Here is a 25,094-nt window from a genome sequence, read left to right as displayed (position 1 = left end):
GAATAGTACATCACAGTTATCTAGCTAACATTAGAGCCTTCTGGCTAGCCTGTATCTAGTGGTTCTTACGTTGTGTAGCAGGGCAATAGGTCTAGCTATGTACTTGTCATTTGGTTGAGACTAACATTAGAAAATAATTGTTTGCTCGGTGTATATTTGGTGTGTAGTTGGTTGACTTTGCTAGTTAGCAAGCTGAGATCTTTCCTAAAGTTAGCTAACGTTAGCTAGCTTGCTAATAATGTTTTGAGGAGAACAGGCTAGCTCCCTGCAGTGGCGACCGTCAGTAATTTTTTTGTGCCTATTTTGGATGTTATTTTGGCATTAATACGTGTCACATATCAGTTTGCAAACAATGTAAAAAATATAAAATCATTGAGTTAATAAAGCCACATACAAACATGGTCTCTTTTTTTCTTTCTTGTGTAAGGCAGCTCCAAAATGCAGGTGTTTCAGCCTAGCTCAGTGCTTTCTGTAGTGGTGGGGCAGCCAGCAGAAAAATACGGAGCGTAGGGATTGGAATGTTCTCTAGTTACGCCGTGATTGGCTCAGTGTTCTGTTACTCATGGGGACACTACGTCACCGCAAAATCTACGGGGAGAGCTTTCAATTCAAGTCCCTTGGTTGCTGCCATAGAGTTACATTTGAAGTGCCCATCCAAGAAGACTCAAGGTCATTGGCCACAGATAAAAGGACGTCAAATCACGTTATATCTGCCATAGCTTTGATTGGACTGATCATGTCAACATCATACTTTCAAAATCTTAGCTAGCAAGCTAGACAAGTAGTCATCATCATGAATCACGTTGACAATCTACTGGCAAATCCTTTTCAATCCTTATCACATGAAGATAAATTATACATAAAATGTATCGGTGCTCATTAGCCATTGGACATAAACATTACACAAAAGTTGGAAATCGCAAATTCAACAATGAGTGGTTTGGAAGGAATCAATGGCTAACTGCAAGCATTGCAAAGCAATCACTAGCATGCTATTCAGTGGAGTGGGTGTGTGGTCCAAGTCTGGGTTTAAGGGTCTCTTTTCCAAGCTTAAAGGGATAAACATTCACATGCCATGGGCCAGAAAAGGTTGAATAGATTGGCCATGCTGTCAATCCAGCATGACTTCTGCCGTGTTCAAAACAACTGGAAACTCAGAACTGGAAATCTCAGACTTCAGTGAGTTCAAGACAACTGGGAACTCAGAAAAAAACGAGCTCCGACTGGGAAAATATGTTTTGAACGGTCTTCCAACTCTGCATTCCAAGTCGGGAACTCGGGCCTCTTTCTAGACCTCCGACCTCCGCTTTTTTTCAGGAGTTCCCAGCTGTCTTGAAAGCACCATAAATCCAGATAATGCCAGACTTTGATGACAAAGTTTTGATGACAAATGTGCCCACAAGAAGGACCACCGCGCCACCTTCCTGTTCAAGTGAGCACAACAAAGTGAGTCCAAAAATGTATTGTATGCTGTTGCATAAATGATGTAATATGCCAAGGGGGATATGTATACTGTAGCTAAGAAAGTAATCGAAGTGTATGTTGTGAAGTAAGCTGTTAGTAGCCCATGTGCCTCACCCTAATAATTTGGTCCCTTTCCCCTCGTAACTTAGCCTACTGTTCTTATTTGGTGGTGCACATGTAGCCTATAGCCTGTTTTAGAGAAATGTAATCATTGAATATTGTAAGAGCTTTCATTGTCTGCTTATATGCCCCCTCTATTTATCGTACGGTTCTGACTTGGTGTACAGGGAGAATACTGTAAGAATGGCCCATATTCTGAATTCTGTCGCTGTATATTTCAAAAGTGCTGAACAAATAGTTATATTGACTACTAGATTGGTCATTAATGTCTTAATCGAAATTACGGATTGCCTCTTATCTGCTTGTCTGTCACGATCGTTGAAAGGAGCGACCAAGGCGCAGCGTGGAATGCGAACACACTTTATTTATATTCACCACACGAACAAAAACAACAAAACGCATACGTGAAGTCCACGGTCAAATACACAAAACCAACACGGAACAAGATCCCACAAACACAAATGCCCAAACGGCTGCCTAAGTATGGTTCTCAATCAGAGACAACAAGCAACAGCTGATTCTCGTTGCCTCTGATTGAGAACCACCCCGCCAACATAGAAACACAATGAACTAGATCCTGAACATAGAGACACAAACATAGACTCTACACCCTGGCTCAACATGACAGAGTCCCCAGAGCCAGGGCGTGACAGTACTCCCCCCAAGGCGCGGACTGCGACCGCGCCAAACATAAACCGAACAGGGAGGGCCGGGTGGGCATTCCTCCTCGGAGGCGGATCCGGCCCGGGCGTACCACCACCTCTAATAACCCCTGTAGTGCCCTGGTCTGGCCGCTGCTGGAGCTGGACTGGACATGGTGGAGTGGATTAGGCCCGGGTGACCAGGCACGGTGAACCGGGCACGGGCTGTGCCGACCGACAACACGCACCCAGGCTTGAAGCGGGAAGCAGAACGGGCCGACCGGTTGCGACGCGCACCACAGGCTTGGTGCGGGGACAGGAATGGGCCGGCCCGGGCTGACGCGCGCACCCTGGCTTGGTGCGGGAGCAGGAACGGGCCGACCGGGGCTGATGACGCGCACCCCCTGGCTTGGTGCGGGGAGCAGGAACGGCCGGGCCCAGCGCACCACTGGCTTGATCGGGGAGCAGGCACGGGCCGGGCCGGGCTGACGACGCGCACCACCGACTTGCGCGGGGGAGCAGGAACGGGCCGGGCTGGCGACGCGCGCACCATAGGCTTGGTGCGGGAGCAGGAACAGGCCGGACCGGGGGCTGGCGACGCCACCGCAGGCTTGGGGGCGAGGGCAGGAACAGTCGTCACGCACCATTGGCTTGCGTCCGGGAGCAGGAACAGGCCGGGCCGGGTTGCACGCGCACCATTGGCTTGGTGCGAGGGAGGAACAGGCCGGACCGGGTTGGCGACGCGCACCATTGGCTTGGTGCGAGGGGCAGGAACAGGCCGGACCGGGCTGTGGAGACGGACTGGAGGTCTGGAGCGAAGAGCTGACACAACCCGTCCTGGCTGAATGCCTATCTTAACACACTCTGTGAGAGGCATCAGCACAGGACGTACAGGGGCTGTGTACACGTACTGGCACTACAGCACGTGACACTGGCGCAGGATATCCGGGACCGAGGGAGGGGTACTGGAGGCCACGAGTGAGCCGGCACACTCCGGCCCTGGCTGCATGCCCACCTTAGCACGACACGTGCGTGGTGCTTCGCACAGACGCACCGGACTGTGCGCCGACCACTTCGCGGCACAGTACGCAGCTCCGCATATCTCGGAACCTGCCCAGTCTCACGCTGCCTAGCATGAGTATGGGGAGTTGGCTCTGCTCTACCTCTAGGCTCCGCCAACCTCCCTTCCGGCCCCCCAAACCCGGTGGCCTCATCTCCTAATCCCCAAACTCGCCCTGTAGCTGCCTCCAGCAGCCCCGCTCGTCCATGCCGTGTGCCCCCCCAAACATTTCTTGGGGTTGCCTCTGCGTGTCCGACGTCGGCCCGGTTGGCGCCGCTGCTCCCTCTACGGCGCGCCTCCACCGTCTCTTCCCATACCGGCCTGGATCTCCTCCCAAGTCCAGGACCCTTTCCCGTCCAATATCTCCCCTCCCAAGTCCAGGCTGTCTGCTCCTGGACACGCTGCTTGGTCCTGTTGTGGTGGGATCTTCTGTCACGTTCGTTGAAAGGAGCGGACCAAGGCGCAGCGTGGAATGCGAACATACTTTATTTATATTCACCACACGAACAAAAACAACAAAACGATACGTGAAGTCCACGGTCAAATACACAAACCAACACGGAACAAGATCCCACAAACACAAATGCCCAAACGGCTGCCTAAGTATGGTTCTCAATCAGAGACAACAAGCAACAGCTGATTCTCGTTGCCTCTGATTGAGAACCACCCCGGCCAACATAGAAACACAATGAACTAGATCCTGAACATAGAAACACCAAACATAGACTCTACACACCCTGGCTCAACATAACAGAGTCCCCAGAGCCAGGGGCGTGACATTGTCGTCCCCCTTATACCATTTTTGTACATCTCAATTGTCAGTAGAAACCACATTTGTTTAAAGCAAGTCAGCCATATTAGCTATGTTTTTTAAAAAGGCAGTAAATGAGGCTGAATGAACTCATTCGCTGCCATACAAGGCTCCGCTGATAGCCAGGTGTAGCAGTGGTAAGGATTCACCCATGGTGCTGAGAAAAAAGCTCTGCTGTTGGGACAGCTTTATGTAGAACCTAACAGTTTGTGGGCACCGTTTGTCACTGTTATAGTGCAATTAATGTATTGTTTAGTGTTGTGTTGTGTTGTGTAGGGGCTTTGTTGGCATGCATCAACATTTTTGGGGGGGTGTTTGCCCCACCAAGATTTACATGCTAAAATCACCACTGGCTCCCTGTAGAATCAAGACACGAGGGGATGGGGAAGATTAGATGCATTTGCTTCATCTGGCTGCTGCAGTACCCAGGCAAGATAGGTAGCTTAGTGGTTAAGAGCGTTGTGCCAGTAACCGAAAGGTCGCTGGTTCTAATCCCCGAGCCGACTAGTTGAAAAATCTGTCGATGTGCCCTTGAGCAAGGCACTTAACCCTAATTGCTCCTGTAAATTGCTCTAGATAAGAGCGTCTGCTAAATGACTAAAATGTAAATGTTATGAAAATGAGATGAGCGAGCTAGATACTCAATGCAATGATATTCATTTTATTGGCTTGCTATAAAGCTGTTTTTCCTGAAAATGTCTCTCTCATATAGCTAGCTAGTTGTTGTTGTTGTTCTAGTGTCCGTTAAATGTTACAGTACAGCCACAACATCATGATCATGTAGTCTGCAGACCAGCGAAGAGGAGAAAACCCTGTTTGGGTGAGCTAGCTAGAACATCAACTAGCTAGCTAACGTATAATATCAGACAAACATGTTCAGGAAAAGCATGGATAGAGCTAGCTACAGTTGAAGTCGGAAGTTTACATACACCTTAGCCAAATACATTTAAACTCAGTTTTTCACAATTCCTGACATTTAATCCTAGTAAGAATTCCCTGTCTTAGGTCAGTTAGGATCACCACTTTATTTTAAGAATGTGAAATGTCAGAATAATAGAATAAAAAGTAGTTTATTTTAAGTCATGTTCTCAAATCATTCCTAGAACGTTTAGAAAACTTTCCAGAAAAACCACAAGAAAACTTTAGTAACTTTCAGAGAATGTTCTAAGAATGTTATTTAAAAAGATATACACTCCGTTCTCAGCATCAACAAAACTGTCTCTATCCTCTACCTTGTTAAGTGTGTTTAGGTGTGTTGGCCGCACCCACTAATTGGCCACACCTGAGGTTAATGAGTGCTTCTTTGCTTTGAAATGGGGTCTGTTTGAATAGACTAAAATGAACAGCTTTGTATGCGTAAAAAAACATGGCACACTAACTCCATCCTGGTGGCGCAGTGGACTAATTCCATAGATAGAGAACTGACGATTATAGATTCAAATCTCACTGATGCCGTGTCACAATAAAATAAAATAAATTGTTTGCATGATTAATGCCTAAGGAAATTAATTTCCATTTGTCCTATCTGTGCTTGAAGTTCAAACAAGTTAACCAAAAAATAAGCTAGCAGTGTTATTGAAAGTTTAAAGTATGTTATCAAAAAAACAACCAGACAACCTACGATTTCCATTCTCAGAGCGTTAATCAAACCTCCCAGGAAAACTTTCAAGGAACCAGAGTAAAGCGTTCTCAGAACCTCCATGCAACCTAAAATTATACTTTCCCAGAACAGGCAAAATGTTCTCATCCGTTCTCAGAATGTTGAAAAAGTTTCAGTTTTACCAGTCATTAACTTGTGGCTTCTTTCCCAGAAGCAATGTGAAACCAAAAACGGAAAAGCGTGCATATATATATATATATAAACCTTTGATGATTATTTTAAAGGGACCGGGCATCAATGGGTATTGCTTTACAAGGGTCTGTGGTCCTACAATGGATGGAACAACTCTCAATTATGTGACAGAAGAGCTGAAACGTCCTGAGGTAAAGAAATGTTTTCACTTACATTACAGAACTGTCACACATTATGTCACACATGCTAGAGCTGTCACACTTACATAAGCCTACAGAAACTGCACATTTAAGTTATGTTAGTACTGATTTAACGTAATACTGTAATACATAATATTTTCATTATATCACATACAGGGTAATTTCAAAGGAACACTAAAAGTGGTTTAGGTATACAGCTGTGCCTGCATCTTTTCAGTATCTACTGTATTTTCAATAATGCAGCATGCTTTACTCCAAGGCACAGGGAAGCATAACATGCCCTACTTTAACTGTGTCACTGACACAGACAAAAAGCGGTATTCCTTGGCTCCTATTGATGGTTTAGTTTAGGACCAACTCGATTGATAACAAAGTGAAACATCATACATTTTAGCGAACCATCCTACCTCTGACCTATTTGAGGTATTACTACTGTTCCAGAATGGTTGAAATTATGGAATATGGGTATACATATTCCCTGTACGTTTCTTTCCTTCTTTAGTAGATTAATGCTGACAGCACTGATCAAGTACTCAGCCCCAATCTAGTAATAGTTAACTGATGTAATTGTAGGTGTGACCTTGTCCTATATAGACAAAACATTTATGCCTCTCCCCAGTTTGGACCTCGATGTTGGTAAAAAATATCTGTTGAGAATAGATCTACTACCACGTCTCAGGATGGCAGCTGAAACACAGAAACTCAGCTTGAAGCGTGAAGTGGGGCTTATTGGTGCGATCTCATTCATTGCCGGGACCATGATGGGATCTGGAATTTTTATGTCCCCTCAGTCTGTGTTGGTCAACATAGGAAGCCCAGGAGCCAGCCTGGTGATCTGGGCAGCCTGTGGCCTGCTGGCCACGTTGGGTTCCCTCTGCTATGCTGAACTGGGCACTGTCATTTCTGAATCTGGGGAGAGTACATATATATTCTGCGGATATTTGGCCAAGTAGTTGCCTTCATGTTTGTCTTCAGCTTCGTCATTGTGATGAGACCTGCCAGTGCAACAGGGATAGCACTGAGCTTTGCTGAATATGCAGTGGCTCCTTTCTACCATGACTGTACCCTCCAGAGCTGGTGGTCAAGTGTGTGGCTGCAGCAGGGATTGTGATGTTAGCCATTGTGAACAGTATGATTGTACGTCTGGCTATGTTCATCCAGGTATTTTTCCATGGTGATCAAGCTGGTGGCCTTGGCAGTGATCATTATTGGAGGTGTGGTGCTGCTTTTCAAGGGGAACACTGAAAACTTTGAGGATTCCTTTAAAGGGACCAATGTGGAAATCAGTTCCATTGGGATTTCTCTTTATCAGGGGCTGTGGTCCTATGATGGCTGGAACACATTGAATTATGTCACAGAAGAACTAAAACGCCCTGAGGTAAGGGAACAATTAAACCGTTTGATATTGTTTTGTCTGGATTTATCTAGAGTGCTACAATTGTATGTTTTGCCTGGAGTAGGGGCAAAAACAGACCATTACATTTTTGTACTACTGAGGTTACAGGCCACATGAAACAAAACCAAAAATACAGAGTTTAGAATATACAGGAAAAATCAACTGCACCAATACCTGACAAAAAGTCTACTTTATCGCATCCTGACAAAATGCTTTGATCTTTGGTCAATCCCACAGACAGCAATACTGTGTTCCCTTATCTAGATTGCATTTTATTTTACTGCTTCTTAAAAAACAGCATTGTTGATTAAGTAAGCATTTCACTGTAATGTCTACACCTGTTGTATTCGGCGCATGTGGCAAATACAATTTGATTTGATAGACTGATCAGGATGGAAAGACAGTGTAACATACAGTATGTCTGCAGACCAACTTCATCAGCTAGGGGGCAAGTCTACACTCAAAGACCACAGCTGTAATTTCTATATTCACATGGCTTCTGACAGCAATTGCAGGTGGCTTTATCACCAACACATATAACAACGGTGAGAGAGGTCAACCTTGGCCTTGATCTTTCCAACCCTCAGGGAAAGAAGGAGTTTCTACACCATCCAAAAACTTTTAAAGGAATTATCTAACTGTACGATGACATAGCAACCCCTTTTCTCACTCTCCTAGTCAATCTTTAACAAATTCTTTATGTGAACCACTTTACAGCTATAAACAAAGATGACACAACAATATGCTTTATTCAACCTGAGAAGTTAATATTAACTAAGGACTTTGCACCCAGCATCAAAGATTAGCCAGGTCTTTGTCATAATTGTTCTTGCCTAAAAGAAGAGATGATCTATCGTTGACAACAGTTTCTCCTGTTGTTTGAATCAAATAGGGGTCTGGCCATGACAAAAACAGAAACAGAGGGACTTCAACTGAAGCGCGAGTTGGGTTTAGTCAGTGCTGTGTCATTGGTAGCAGGAACCATGATTGGATCTGGTATATTCATGTCCCCTCAGTTTGTGCTGTCCTACATTGAAGTCCAGGGGCAAGCCTGGTCATTTGGACACTGTCTGGCCTTGTAGCCATGCTGGGGGCACTCTCATATGCTGAGCTAGGAACCATTATTAAAGAATCAGGAGGGGACTTTATCTACATTCTTCGAATCTACGGACAGTTTCCTGCCTTCTTTGTGGCCCCTTCACCTTCTTACTAGTGGTGAAGCCAAGCGCATTGCAGCAATATCCCTCAGTTTTGCAGAATATGCAGTGGCACCTTTCTACCAAGACTGTTCTCCTCCTCAGCTAATAGTGAAGTGTGCTGCTGTTGTAGCGGTCATGGTTGTAGCCATGGCCAACATCTTGAATGTACGTTTAGCCATGAGAATTCAGGTGGTCTTCTTGGTGGCTAAGCTATTTGCACTGATGGTTATAGTAATTGGAGGGATAGTGATAATTGCACAGGGTAATGTTGCTGTACAACAAAAACGCTTTTGATGGTACGAACTTGGGTGTGAGCTCCATAGGGATGGCTTTTTACCAAGGCCTCTGGTCCTATGCTGGCTGGTACAACTTGAACTATGTGACAGAAGAGTTGAAAAGACCTGAGGTAAGAATGCACAGTAATAAGTAATGTATTTCTTTACATGATCTTAAGGACTTACAGTTGAAGTCGGAAGTTTACATACACTTAGGTTGGAGACATTAAAACTCGTTTTTCAACCACTCCACAAATGTCTTGTTAACAAACTATAGTTTTGGCAGTCGGTTAGGACATCTACTTTGTGCATTACACAAGTAATTTTTCCAACAATTGTTTACAGACAGATTATTTCACTTATAATTCACTGTATCACAATTCCAGTGGGTCAGAAGTTTACATACACTAAGTTGACTGTGCCTTTAAACAGCTTGGAAAATTCCAGAAAATGATGTTATGGCTTTAGAAGCTTCTGATAGTCTAATTGACATCATTTGAGTCAATTGAAGGTGTACCTGTGGATGTATTTCAAGGCCTACCTTCAAACTCAGTGCCCTCTTTGCTTGACATCATGGGAAAATCAAAAGAAATCAGCCAAGACCTCAGAAAAGAAATTGTAGACCTCCACAAGTCTGGTTCATCCTTGGGAGCAATTTCCAAATGCCTGAAGGTACCACGTTCATCTGTACAAACAATAGTATGCAAGTATAAACACCGTGGGACCACGAGCCGGGTCATACCGCTTAGGAAGGAGATGCGTTCTGTCTCCTAGAGATGAACGAACTTTGGTGTGAAAAGTGCAAATCAATCCCAGAACAACAGCAAAGGACCTTGTGAAGATGCTGGAGGAAACAGGTACAAAAGTATCTATATCCACAGTAAAACGAGTCCTATATCGACATAACCTGAAAGGCCGCTCAGCAAGGAAGGAGCCACTGCTACAAAACCGCCATAAAAAAGCCAGACTACGGTTTGCAACTGCACATGGGGACAAAGATCGTACTTTTTGGAGAAATGTCCTCTGGTCTGATTAAACAAAAAATACAACTGTTTGGCCATAATGACCATCATTATGTTTGGAGGAAAAAGGGGGGACTTGCAAGCCAAGAACACCATCCCATCCGTGAAGCACGGGGTGGCAGCATCATGCAGTGGGGTGTTTATCTGCAGGAGGGACTGGTGCACTTTTCACAAAATAGATGGCATCATGTGGAAGGAAAAATTATGTGGATATATTGAAGCAACATCTCAAGACGTAAGTCAGGAAGTTAAAGCTTGGTCGCAAATGGGTCTTCCAAATGGACAATGACCCCAAGCATACTTCCAAAGTTGTGGCAAAATGGCTTAAGGACAACAAAGTCAAGGTATTGGAGTGGCCATCACAAAGCCCCCTGACCACAATCCTATAGAAAATGTGTGGGCAGAACTGAAAAAGCGTGTGCAAGCAAGGAGGCCTACAAATCTGACTCAGTTACACCAGCTCTGTCAGGAGGAATGGGCAAAAAATTCACCAAACTTATTGTGGGAAGCTTGTGGAAGGCTACCCAAAATGTTTGACCCAAGTTAAACAATTTAAAGGCAATGCTACCAAATACTAATTGAGTGTATGTAAACTTCTGACCCACTGGGAATGTGATGAAATAAATAAAAGTTGAAATAAATCATTCTCTCTACTATTATTCTGACATTTCACATTTTTAAAATAAAGTGGTGATCCTAACTGACCTAAGACTGGGAATTTTTACTAGGATTAAATGTCAGGAATTGTGAAAAACTGAGTTTAAATATATTTGGCTAAGGTGTATGTAAACTTCCGACTTCAACTGTAACATATCTTTCTCCATCTTGCACCCTCTCAGGTAAATCTGCCCAGGGCAGTTATGATTGCCATCCCCATGGTAACCATGCTGTATCTACTAGTCAATGTGAGCTACCCTGGCTGCCATGACGCCAAGAGAACTGATGTCGTCGAGTGCAGTGGCTGTCACCTGGGGGTGAGAGAGTTTGACTCCATCCACACACCTCTCTCTCATTTCTTTAAATTTGTGGTGAGCTGACAAATGACCTTGTTGTCGGTCTAACAGGAATAAGGTGCTCGGGAGCTGGGGATGGGTGATGTCTATCGCAGCCGCTTTGTCTGCTTTTGGCTCCCTGAATGGAACATTCTTTAGTGGTGGCCGGGTGTGCTTTGTGGCTGCAAGAGAGGGACACATGGTGAGAAACACATTCAAGAGACAGGCAATTTTAACAAAACCTTTTTTAAAGAAACTCTGGCATAATCTGATGTGTGTAGGTTCTTATGTCAACATGTTTTTTTCCCTTCCCCAGCCTGATATTCTAGCCATGGCCCATGTGAATCGACTGACCCCCTCTCCAGCCCTGATCTTCACCACGGCTATCTCACTCCTGGTTCTCATCCCTGGGGACTTTCAGAGCATTGTCAACTTCTTCAGGTAGTTTATGCTATGACTTTAAAATTGCTCAATACATTTACTTTTTTGTTGTTGCTTTATTTAGCTTACATCTCCATTGATATTACCAGTTTCACTGCCTGGTTCTTCTATGCAATCACTCTGTCTGGGCTCCTCTACCTCAAGATCAAGAAACCTGAACTTCCCAGGCCATACAGGGTGAGTCTCATAAGATATGTAATTTCTACTTTTATTTATAAAGGTCTGAGTCCATTTGAAAAAGACACTGGTTTATAACAATTTCATTACCCCAATGGTCCCATCTGCTGTCCACACCTCTTGTGTTTGTGCAACCAGGTTCCCATTGTAATCCCCATCTTGGTCATCATCGCAGCAATTTTCCTTGTGCTGGCACCTATAATTGACAACCCCGCGATAGAGTACCTCTATGTCACCTTGTTTATCTTTAGTGGTGTTTTGGTTTATGTGCCCTTCATCCACTTCAAACTGTGCCCTGGACTGTTGGATAAAGTCACTGTGTTCCTGCAACTATTCCTAGAGGTGGCCCCAGCAGACAAGAATCTATGATTTATTTTACAGACTATACAGTGAGGGAAAAAAGTATTTGATCCCCTGCTGATTTTGTATGTTTGCCCACTGACAAAGAAATGATCAGTCTATAATTTTAATGGTAGGTTTATTTGAACAGTGAGAGACAGAATAACAACAAAAATCCAGAAAAACGCATGTCAAAAATGTTATAAATTGATTTGCATTTTAATGAGGGAAATAAGTATTTGACCCCCACTCAATCAGAAAGATTTCTGGCTCCCAGGTGTCTTTTATACAGGTAAAGAGCTGAGATTAGGAGCACACTCATAAAGGGAGTGCTCCTAATCTCAGCTTGTTACCTGTATAAAAGATATATATAATGTATAAAGACACCTGTCACAGAAGCAATCAATCAATCAGATTCCAAACTCTACACCATGGCCAAGACCAAAGAGCTCTCCAAGGATGTCAGGGACAAGATTGTAGACCTACACAAGGCTGGAATGGGCTACAAGACCATCGCCTAGCAGCTTGGTGAGAAGGTGACAACAGTTGGTGCGATTATTCGCAAATGGAAGAAACACAAAATAACTGTCAATCTCCCTCGGCCTGGGGTTCCATGCAAGATCTCACCTCGTGGAGTTGTAATGATCATGAGAACAGTGAGTAATCAGCCCAGAACTACACAATGTATGTCTGAGGACAATAAGATCTGCTGAGTAAAAATGGACAAAAAATAAGTTTGTCTCAGATTGGCACCACCATAACCTAATTGTGAATGACTTTTAAATAGTATGTACAGTGCCTTCAGAAAGTATTCATAACCCTTGACTTATTCTACATTTTGTTGTGTTACAACCTGAACTCAAAATTGATTAAATATATATTTTGGATTAAATATATATTTTTCTCACTCATCTACACACAATACCCCATAATGACAAAGTGAAAACATGTTTTAGAAATGTTTACAAATGTATTGAAAATGAAATACAAAATATCTAATTGACATAAGTATTCACACCCCCTGAGTCAATACATGTTAGAATACCTTTTGGCAATGATTACAGCTGTGAGTCTTACTGGGTAAGTCTCTAAGAGCTTTGCACACTTGGATTGTACAATATTTGCACATTATTATTTTTAAAATTCTTCAAGCTCTGTGAAGACGGTTGTTGATCATTGCTAGACAGCCATTTTCAAGTCTTACCATAGATCTTCAAGCCGATTTAAGTCAAAACTGTAAATAGGCCCCTCAGGAACATTCAATGTCGTCTTAGTAAGCAACTCCAGTGCATTCGGAAAGTATTCAGACCCCTTCACTTTTTCCACATTTTGTTACGTTAAAGCCTTATTATAAAATGAATTAAATTGTTTTATTCCCTCATCATTCTACACACAATATCCCATAATGACGAAGATAAAAACAGTTTTTAAAATATTTTTGCAAATATATTAAAAATAAAAATAAACGGAAATATCACATTTACAAAAGTATTCAGACCCTTTACTCAGTACTTTTTTGAAACACCTTTGGCAGCGATCACAGCCTCAAGTCTTCTTGGGTATGATGCTTGGCACATCTGTAATTGGGGAGTTTCTCCCATTCTTCTCTGCAGATCCTCTCAAGCTCTGTCAGGTTGGATGGGGAGCGTCGCTGCACAGCTATTTTCAGGTTTCTCCAGAGATGTTCGATCGGGTTCAAGTCCAGGCTCTGGCTGGGCCACTCAAGGACATTCAGAGACCTGTCCCGAAGCCACTCCTGCATTGTCTTGACTGTGTGCTTAGGGTCATTGTCCTGTTGGAAGCTGAACCTTCGCCCCAGTCTGAGGTCCTGAGCACTCTGGAGCAGGTTTTCATCAAGGATCTCTCTGTACTTTGCTTCGTTCATCTTTCCCTCGATCCTGACTAGTCTCCCAGACCCTGCCGCTGAAAGAAATCCCCACAGTGTGATGCTGCCACCACCATGCTTCACCGTAGGGATGGTGCCAGGTTTCCTCCAGACGTGACGCTTGGCATTCAGGCCAAAGAGTTGAATCTTGGTTTCATCAGACCAGAGAATGTTGTTTCTCATGGTCTGAGAGTCCTTTAGGTGCCTTTTGGCAAACTCCAAGCGGGCTGTCATGTGCCTTTCACTGAGGAGTGGCTTCCATCTGGCCACTCTACCATAAAGACCTGATTGGAGGAGTGCTGCAGAGATGGTTGTCCTTCTGGAAGGTTCTCCCCATCTCCACAGAGGAACTCTGGAGCTCTGTCAGAGTGACCATCGGGTTCTTGGTCACCTCACCTCCCTGATCAAGGCCCTTCTCCCCGATTGCTCAGTTTGGCCGGGTGGCCAGCTCCAGGAAGAGTCTTGGTGGTTCCAAACTTCTTCCATTTAAGAATGATGGAGACCACTGTGTTCTTGGGGACCTTCAATGCTGCAGACATTTTTGGTACCCTTCACCAGATCTGTGTCTCACCACAATTCTGTCTCGGAGCTCTATGGACAATTCCATTGAACTCATGGCTTGTTTTTGCTCTGACATGCACTGTCAACTGTGGGACCTTTCAAAAACCTGTTTTCGCTTTGTCATTATGGGTTATTGTGTGTAGATTGATGAGGGAAAAAAATAATTTAATCCATTTTAGAATAAGGCTGTAATGTAACAAAATGTGGAAGAAGTGAAGAGGTCAGAATACTTTCCGAATGCACTGTATATTTGGCCTTGTGTATTAGGTTATTGTCCTCCTGAAAGGTGAATTTGTCTCCCAGTGTCTGTTGGAAAGCAGACTAAACCAGGTTTTCCTTTAGGATTTTGCCTGTGTTTAGCTCTATTCCATTTCTTTTATCCTAAAAACTCCCTTGCAGATGACAAGCATACACATAACATGATGCAGCCACCACCATGCTTGAAAATATGAAGAGTGGTACTCAGAGATGTTGTGTTGGATTTGCCCCAAACATAACGCTTTGTATTCAGGACATAAAGTTATTTCCTTTGCCACATTTTTTGCAGTTTTACTTTTAGTGCCGTATTGCAAACAGGTTGCATGTTTTGGAATATTTTATTCTGTACAGGCTTCCTTATTTTCACTCTGTCATTTAGGTTAGTATTGCAGAGTAACTACACTACAATGTTGTTGATCCATGCTCGACTGAGGGACCTTACAGATAATTGTATGTGTGGGGTACAGACTTGAGGTAGTCATTCAAAAATCATGTTAAACACTATTATTGCACACAGAGTGAGTCCATGCAACTTATGTGACTTGTTAAGCAAATTTGTACTCCTTAAGTATGAAAAATGTATGCACTCACTAAATGTAAGTCGCTCTGGATAAGAGCGTCTGCTAAATGACTAAAATGTAAAATGTTAACTTATTTAGGCTTGCTATAACAAAGGGGGTTGACTCAAGACATTTCAGCTTTTACATTTTAATGAATTGGTCAAAAACATCATTCCACTTTGACATTATGGGGTATTGTGTGTAGACCAGTGACACAAAATGTGAATTTAATCCATTTTAAATTCAGGCTGTAACACAACAAAATGTGGAAAAGGTCAAGGGGTGTGAATACTTTCTATAGGCACTTATGTTATTGAACAAAAAATAAAAAATAACATAAATTGTTCTTAAATTCAGTAAATATCATATTTAATTTGTACTGACTTGTACTGTAATATACACTGAACAAAAATACAGTATAAACGCAACATGTAAAGTGTTGGTCCCATGTTTCATGAGCCAAAATAAAAGAACCCAGATATTGTCCACACACCCAGATATTGTCCACACGCTTATTTATCTCTAATTCTGTGCATAAATATGTTGACATCCTGTTAGTGAGCATTTGTCCTTTGCCAAGATAATCCATCCACCTGACAGGTGTGGTATATCAAGTAGCTGGTTAAACAGCATGATCATTACACAGGTGTACCTTGTGCTGGGGACAATAAAAGGCCAATCTAAAATGTGCAGTTTGTCACACAACACAATGCCACAGATGTCTCAAGTTTTGAGGGAGTGTGCAATTGGCATGCTGACTGCAGGAATGTCCACCAGAGCTGTTGCCACAGAATTTAATGTTCATTTCTCTACCATAAACCGCCTCCAACGTCATTTTTAGAGAATTTGGCAGTACGTCTAACCGGCCTCACAACTGCAGACCACGTGTAACCACACCAGCCCAGGACCTCCATATCCAGCTTCTTCACCTGCAGGATCGTCTGAGACCAGCCACCCGGACAGCTGAAGAAACTGTGGGATTGCACAACCAAAGAATTTCTGCACAAACTCAGAAACCGTCTCAGGGAAGGTAATCTGTATGCTCGACGTCCCTCATCAGGTCTTGATTGACTGCAGTTCGCCGTCATAACTGACTTCACTGGGCAAATGCTCAACTTAGATGGCCACCTTGGCACGCTGGAGAAGTGTGCTCTTCACAGATGAATCCCGGTTTCAACTGTACCGGCAGATGATAGACAGCATCTATTGCGTCGTGCTGGGCGACCGGTTTGCTGATATCAACGTTGTGAACAGAGTGCCCCATTGGAGCGTGGGGTTATGGTATGGGCAGGCATAAGCTACGGACAACAAACACAATTGCATTTTATCGATGGCATTTTGAATGCAGAGATACTGTGAGGCCCATTGTCGTACCATTCATCCACGCCGCTATCACCTCATGTTTCAGCATGATAATTCATGGCCCCATGTCACAAGGATCTGTACAAAATTCCTTGAAGCTGAAAATGTCCCAGCTCTTCCATGGCCTGCATACTCACCAGACATGTCACCCATTGAGCATGTTTGGGATGCTCTGGATCAACGTGTACGACAGCATGTTCCAATTCCCGCCAATATCCAGCAACCCAGTACAGCCATTGAAGAGGAGTGGGACAACATTCCACAGGCCACAATCAACAGCCTGATCAACTCTATGCGAAGGAGAGTGTCGCGCTGCATGAGGCAAATGGTGGTCACACCAGATACGGACTGGTTTTCTGATCCACGGCCCTACTTTTTAGTTTAAGGTGTCTGTGACCAACAGATGCATATCTGTATTCTCAGTCATGTGAAATCCATAGATAAGGTCCTAATTTATTTATTTAAATTGACTGATTTCGTTATATGAACTGTAACTCAGTAAAATCTTTGAAATTGTTGCGTTTATATTTTTGTTCAGTGTATGATGCCCTAAATAAATAATGCCAGTAAGCATGTCATTTTGTAAAATTGTAGACTTATTTGGTAAAAACATGACGTTTCCTTTTTCTTTTCTTTTTTTACATGAATATGATCCAATAAAATTGTGCAAGCTTTACAAAAATGAGTTTATTGTTTAGTTTTTTTGTAAAACATAGCATTTGGAAGCACTTGTACTCAATCATGGTAATGTGTATAAAGCATGCTCGGTATAAAGAGTAGGAAAGCAATATGGGTAGAAAATCTATGTCACGCCCTGGCTCTGGGGACTTTTATATGTTGAGCCAGGGTGTTAGTTTCTATGTGTTAGTTTCTGGGTGTTAGGTTCTATGTTTCGTTTTCTATGTTCTTGTTCTTGTTCTAGTTTATGTGTTTCTATGTTGGCCGGGGTGGTTCCCAATTAGAGACAGCTGTGGCTCGTTGTCTCTGATTGGGTACCATACTTAGGCAGCCTGTTGTGCACTTGTCTTTTGTGGGATCTTGTTCCGTGTACGTTTGTGTTTATGACCGAGGACTTCACGTTTCGTTTTGTTGTATTGTGCAAAGTACGCATTAAAAGATGTACGCATTTCACGCTGCGCCTTGGTCCACTCATTACGACGATCGTGACAATGTATTAGATCAGTGGCCTATTTCCACCACTGAATGTAACTACCCATGTTCAGTAGACTTTTTTTGTTTGACTCAGTCTTCCAAAAAGCCTCCTTGATGGAATAATCCTGGGGAATGTCAACCTATAATTATAGTCATAATCACATTGTTCTGCTGTGTGGCCTGCTAACAACAGCTTCATGAGTCCTAATCAGTTATATATTATAATTTAGTAGGCAATTAAAACAGATCCAGATCATCACTAGTTGTAGACTAATTTTGTTGGATATACTTGAGGATGTCCATTTGATACTTCACCTCATCTACAACCGAGCCCCCATCACCTGAGGCTAGAGAGGAGGGCTTCACAGGCAATGCTGGCTTTGGCTTCGAGGCCTGTTTGGGGGCAGGAACTGGCTTTGCCTTGACACTTTTCTTGACCTGGAGGAGCTTGTCAAAGTTGTCTTCTATTCTGAAAAGGGAAACAAGGACAACGTTCAAAGGCTAATAAAATGTTGTCATAAACACTTATCTTTGTCTCGCAAATATAAAAAAAATACTGTATACCTGAAAAGTTCATCTGCATCCTCATCCAGTCCTGAATCTGCAGATGCCACATCCTTGTATGCTGTTGGAAGTAGTAAAGGGTCCCCCAACTTCACTTTTCCTGCCAAGTCTGGATCCTTAAACAGCTGTTCATGCCTGTTAGCACAATAAAGATATATGAAGATATAAGTTGAACTTCTGTTGGACAATAGGCAGGCTTGCTTGGGACCAGATCTGATATATATCAGTCTGGAATCTCTGCCAATGAGACTGGTTGTAGACATCTTCTGACATTGTTATGACAGTTCCTATGGAGGCAATAAAAGGAACACACAATCTATATTTAAATATTTATACTGTCTTTAGCTGCAGGTTGAAACAAGTCGTCTATATCCTCATCAAACAGAGAAAACTTCGGTTGGGTAGCCACTTTAGCCTGTAGAGGTGTTTTTTTCTTCTCCCTGTGCATCTGGGGGAAAGGGTGACCGATAGCATTAAATATCAAACAGTGCCCGTAGAAAGTATCTCAATTTTCACATTTTGTTGCCTTACAGCCTGGAATGATCTTTTTCTCTTCATACGGTTGATCCAGAATATAGATATATGAGAAGACGCCAAACCCATTGAGAAAAACATCTAAGATGAACACAACCTCAAAAAGGCTCTTACTTTACATTGCCTAGAGGTCCAAGGTACTCATCATCATCTTCTTCCTCTTCTTCACTAGACTTCACTGGTGGAACATGTTTAATTACTCTGGCATCAGCAGCAGGGGTCTCATCCCTTTCAAATAAATTAAAACCTTCTTATTTATCCTGGTCCTTCCAATCTGCAACTTTCCTGGTTTTCAAATCTGCTACTGTGGACTTTGCTCCTGTAAAAATATTAACTGTGAGCCAAACATTCTTTATGATATTATATTCTTGATTAAATAAAGCAACTTCTACATTAAAGGGAAATACTGTACATTTTTTCTGTTGGTTCATAATTCATAACTTTCAATAATAACTAGCAAGGCAGATGCACTGACATGCATCTTGAATTTGAACCCCTGAGCACCTTGGTATACAGTAACCTCATTGTTCAAAGAATCATTTCAATCAAATGCAAGTGTTTTGGTAGTTTGGTGCAGTGCAGTCGTAATAGTAGTAATCCCCAAAGTTGAACGTTTTGAGATGGCAGGGGTGGTATTAATGTAGGTGAATGAGTTAGCAAGTGCAAGTTTTGGTCAGATACAAGCAAATCAAACATGTTATTTACCGGCCAACAGTGCATGGTGGCATATTTAGTTGTAAAGAGCTATTAATTACACATCAACATTTCTCAAAACTGTATGGAAAAGTCAACATTTCTCAAACCTGTATGGAAAAGACTTGTAGTGCATTGTGGTACCTTACCTAAGAACTCCAACACCTCTGGGCAAGTAGCAAGTGTGGAATTCTTGGAGATGAACTTGACTAGTTCGTCAAAGGTCACCCTATGCTCCCGGATGTCTGCTCGCCTACAAACAGAGCCTTCATTTGAGTGAAGAAAAGGCGAAGACACAGAGGGAGAAGGTCGGGGTGCCTTGTTAGTGAGTAAATCGCCATTACCATCGGTTCTATTGGCCAACATGCAATCACTGGAAAACAAACTCGATGATCTATGGTCGAGACTATCCTACCAACGGGACATTAAAAACTGTAATATCTTATGTTTTACCGAGTCGTGGCTGAACGACGACACAGATAATATAGAGCTGGCTGGGTTTTCCGTGCATCGGCAGGACAGAGAAGCTATATCTGGTAAGACGAGAGGCGGGGATGTGTGTCTCTTTGTCAACAACAGCTGGTGCGCGATGTCTAATATTAAAGAAGTCTTGAGGTATTGCTCGCCTGAGGTAGAGTACTTCATGGTAAGATGTAGATCACACTATCTAAAAAGAGTGTTCTCATCTATATTATTCGTAGCCGTCTATTTACCACCACAAACCGATGCTGGCACTAAGACTGCACACAACGAGCTGTATAAGGCCATAAGCAAACAAGAAAATGCTCATCCAGAAGCGGCGCTCCTAGTGACAGGGGACTTTAATGCAGGCAAACTTAAATGCGTTTTACCTCATTTCTACCAGCATGTCACATGTGCAACCAGAGGGAAAAAAACTCTAGACCACTTTTACTCCACACTCAGAGACGCATACAAAGCTCTCCCTCGCCTCCATTTGGCAAATCTGACCATAATTCTATACTACTGATTCCTGCTTACAAGCAAAACCTAAAGCTGGAAGTACCAGTGACTCACTCAATACGGAAGTGGTCAGATGACACGGATACTACGCTACAGGACTGTTTTGCTAGCACAGACTGGAATATGTTCTGTGATTCATCCAATGGCATTGAGGAGTATATCACCTCAGTCACCAGCTTCATCAATAAGTGCATTGACGACTTCGTCCCCACAGTGACCATACGTACATATCCCAACCAGAAGCCATGGATTACAGGTAACATCCGCACTGAGCTAAAGGCTAGAGCTGCCGCTTTCAAGGAGTGGGACACTAATCCCGGACGCTTATAAGAAATCCCGTATGCCCTCAGATAAACCATCAAACAGGCAAAGCGTCAATACAGGACTAAGATTTAATCCTACTACACCGGCTCTGATGTTCGCCGGATGTGGCAGGGCTTGCAAACTATTACAGACTACAAAGGGAAACCCAGCTGCGAGCTGCCCAGTGACGCGAGCCTACCAGATGAGCTAAATGCCTTTATGCTCGCTTCGAGGCAAGCAACACTGAAGCATGCATGAGAGCACCAGCTGTTCCGGGACGACTGTGTGATCACGCTCTCCGTAGCCGATGTGAGCAAGACCTTTAAACAGGTCAACATTCACAAGGCCGCGGGGCCAGACGGATTACCAGGGCGTGTACTCAGAGCATGTGCGGACCAACTGGCAAGTGTCTTCACTGACATTTTCAACCTCTCCCTGACCGAGTCTATAATACCCACATGTTTCAAGCAGACCACCATAGTCCCTGTGAACAAGAATGCGAAGGTAACCTGCCTAAATAACTACCGCCCGTAGCACTCACATCGATAGCCATAAAGTGCTTTGAAAGGCTGGTCATGGCTCACATCAGCACCATAATCCCGGAAACCCTAGACCCACTCCAATTCGCATACCGCCGCAACAGATCCACAGATGACGCAATCTCAATCGCACTCCACACTGCCCTTTCCCACCTGGACAAAAGGAACATGTATGTTAGAATGCTGTTAATTGACTACAGCTCAGCGTTCAACACCATAGTGCCCACAAAGCTCATCACTAAGCTAAGGACCCTGAGACTAAACACCTCCCTCTGCAACTGGATCCTGAACTTCCTGACGGGCCTCCCAGGTGGTAAGGGTAGGAAACAACACATCTGCCGCGCTGATCCTCACACCGGGCCCTCCGGGTGCGTGTTAGTCCCCTCCTGTACTCCCTGTTCACCCACGACTCGGGGCCAAAGCCACGACTCCAACACCATCATTAAGTTTGCAGACAACACATCGGTGGTAGGCCTGATCACCGATGTGAGACTGAAAAGATTAGGCATGGGTCTCCAGATCCTCAAAAAGTTATATAGCTGAACCATCGAGAGCATCCTGACCGGTTGCATCACCGCCTGGTATGGCAACTGCTCGGCATCCGACTGTAAGGCGCTACAGAGGGTAGTGCTTACTGCCCAATACATCACTGGGGCCAAGCTTCCTGCCATCCAGGACCTATATACTAGGCGGTGTCAGAGGAAGGCCCCAAAAATTGTAAAAGAGTCCAGTCACCCAAGTCATAGACTGTTCTCTCTGCTACTGCACGGCAAGCGGTACCGGAGAGCCAAGTATAGGTCCAAAAGGCTCCTTAACAGCCACCCGGACTATTTACATTGACCCCCCCCCCTTTGTTTTTACACTGCTGCTACTCGCTGTTTATTATCTATGCACCGTCACTTTACCCCAACCTACATGTACAAACTACCTTGACTAACCTGTACCCCTGCACATTGACTCGGTACCGGTACCCACTGTATATAGCCTCGTTATTGTTATGTAATTTTATTGTGTTACATTTTATTTTTTACTTTAGTTTATTTAGTAAATAATTAATTATTTATTGAACTGCATTGTTGGTTAAGGGCTTGTAAGTAAGCATTTCACGGTAAGGTATACACCTTTTGTATTCGGCGCATGTGACAAATAATATTTGATTTGATTTATTATTTGATTTTATCTATATATATTCTGAAGAAGGAACAGTGATGCCGAAACGTTGGTGTTTTACCCAATAAATTACTGGGAGTTTATATATATACAGTGAGGGAAAAAAGTATTTGATCCCCTGCTGATTTTGTACGTTTGCCCACTGACAAAGAAATTATCAGTCATCAATCATAATTTTAATGGTAGGTTTATTTGAACAGTGAGAGACAGAATAACAACAACAAAATCCAGAAAAACACATGTCAAAAATGTTATAAATTGATTTGCATTTTCATGAGGGAAATAAGTATTTGACCCCCTCTCAATCAAAAAGATTTCTGGCTCCCAGGTGTCTTTTATACAGGTAACGAGCTGAGATTAGGAGCACACTCTTAAAGGAGTGCTCCTAATCTCAGCTTGTTACCTGTATAAAAGACACCTGTCCACAGAAGCAATCAATCAATCAGATTCCAAACTCTCCAGCATGGCCAAGACCAAAGAGCTCTCCAAGGATCTCAGGGACAAGATTGTAGACATACACAAGGCTGGAATGGGCTACAAGACCATCGCCAAGCAGCTTGGTGAGAAGGTGACAACAGTTGGTGCGATTATTCGCAAATGGAAGAAACACAAAAGACCTGTCAATCTCCCTCAGCCTGGGGCTCCATGCAAGATCTCACCTCGTGGAGTTGCAATGATCATGAGAACGGTGAGGAATCAGCCAAAACCTACACGGGAGGATCTTGTCAATGATCTCAAGGCAGCTGGGACCATAGTAACCTAGAAAACAATTGGTAACACACTACGCCGTGAAGGACTGAAATCCTGCAGCGCCCGCAAGGTCCCCCTGCTCAAGAAAGCACATATACAGGCCCGTCTGCAGTTTGCCAATGAACATCTGAATGATTCAGAGGAGAACTGGGTGAAAGTGTTGTGGTCAGATGAGACCAAAATGGAGCTCTTTGGTATCAACTCAACTCGCCGTGTTTGGAGGAGGAGGAATGCTGCCTATGACCCCAAGAACACCATCCCCACCGTCAAACATGGAGGTGGGAAACGTTATGCTTTGGGGGTGTTTTCTGCTAAGGGGACAGGACAACTTCACCGCATCAAAGGGATGATGGACGGCGCCATGTACCGTCAAATCTTGGGTGAGAACCTCCTTCCCTCAGCCAGTGCATTGAAAATGGGTCGTGGATGGGTATTCCAGCATGACAATGACCCAAACCACACGGCCAAGGCAACAAAGGAGTGGCTCAACAAGAAGCATATTAAGGTCCTGGGTGGCCTAGCCAGTCTCCAGACCTTAATCCCATAGAAAATATGTGGAGGAGCTGAAGGTTCGAGTTGCCAAAACGTCAGGCTCGAAACCTTAATGACTTGGAGAAGATCTGCAAAGAGGAGTGGGACAAAATCCCTCCTGAGATGTGTGCAAACCTGGTGGCCAACTACAAGAAACATCTGACCTCTGTGATTGCCAACAAGGGTTTTTGCCACCAAGTACTAAGTCATGTTTTGCAGAGCGGTCAAATTCTTATTTCCTCATTAAAATGCGAATCAATTTATAACATTTTGACATCCTTTTTTCTGGATTTTTTTTTGTTATTCTGTCTCTCACTTTTCAAATAAACCTACCATTAAAACTATAGACTGATCATTTCTTTGTCAGTGGGCAAACGTACAAAATCAGCAGGGGATCAAAAACTTTTTTCCCTCACTGTGTATATATATATATATATATGAGTGTGCGACTCTCTTTATTTTCATAGCTTACAGTTTATTCGCCGTTAGTCAGCACCTCTACACTAAACAATTTTCTCTGGGTGTGCGCCAGCTCATGCTTTTTATTGGTCTTGGAACTGTGACAACGGGCAGCCTCTCCCTCGCTTGGCTTGATGGGATTGTAGTGATTTGCCAACACAGCCAGCTATGTACACAGTCTTGTACCCTTAACCTTTTTTTAACTGACTATCGTATTTGTTTATTAAATCAGACTTTATTAATATAATTAGTAATCCAGGAATGTCACGAGTTAATTAACACGAATACTCGAGAAAATAGCAACTTTACAGATCGCAATGATTACAATGAATGGCTAAATTACTTCCAGACACGAAGGGTCTGTGGAGCTCCTCCTCCTCACCACTCAATAGCAAAGTAGCTTGCCTAAACGTCAGACTGTTACCATGGTTACTCCATGGATAATCTGTTTGAAAGAAGTTGCTGTAAAAAAGACGTAATAGTCTCTACAGCAGGGTTCTTCAATTCCGGTCCTGGAGGGCCGAAACACCTCTGTTTTTCATCCTCTCCTTCTAATCAGGGGGCTAATTCAGACCTGGGACACCAGGTGAGTGCAATTAACTACCAGGTAGAAATAAAAAACAGAAGTGTTTCGCCCCTCAGGACCGGAACATGAACCCTGCTTTACAGTCTAGAAAAATTGAATAAAATTATATTTGAGTTTACTTTACCGGTTGTACGTGCTGTTGGTCCTTTTGACATAATTAGGAATACATTATAAGTTTGGTTTCTGCATAAAACAATTTTTTTGTCTGATTTCCAGGTCTCACTCATCATTTACACCCCTCAATATAGGCTGAACAAGGATGACTATGGCAACAGTT

The 25,094-nt window shown here is 43.4% G+C and overlaps 1 pseudogene; it reads left to right on the top strand.

The window, feature by feature from the left end:
• Positions 1–8,196: 8,196 nt before the first annotated feature.
• On the top strand, positions 8,197–12,034 carry LOC123480960 (annotated as a pseudogene).
• The last annotated feature ends 13,060 nt before the right edge of the window (positions 12,035–25,094 follow it).

This window comes from Coregonus clupeaformis, unplaced genomic scaffold (genome assembly GCF_020615455.1).
Source record: "Coregonus clupeaformis isolate EN_2021a unplaced genomic scaffold, ASM2061545v1 scaf2685, whole genome shotgun sequence".
Lineage (NCBI taxonomy): Eukaryota > Metazoa > Chordata > Actinopteri > Salmoniformes > Salmonidae > Coregonus > Coregonus clupeaformis.
The sequence above is the reverse complement of the archived record's forward strand: the minus strand, read 5'-3'. Positions and strand labels throughout refer to the sequence as shown.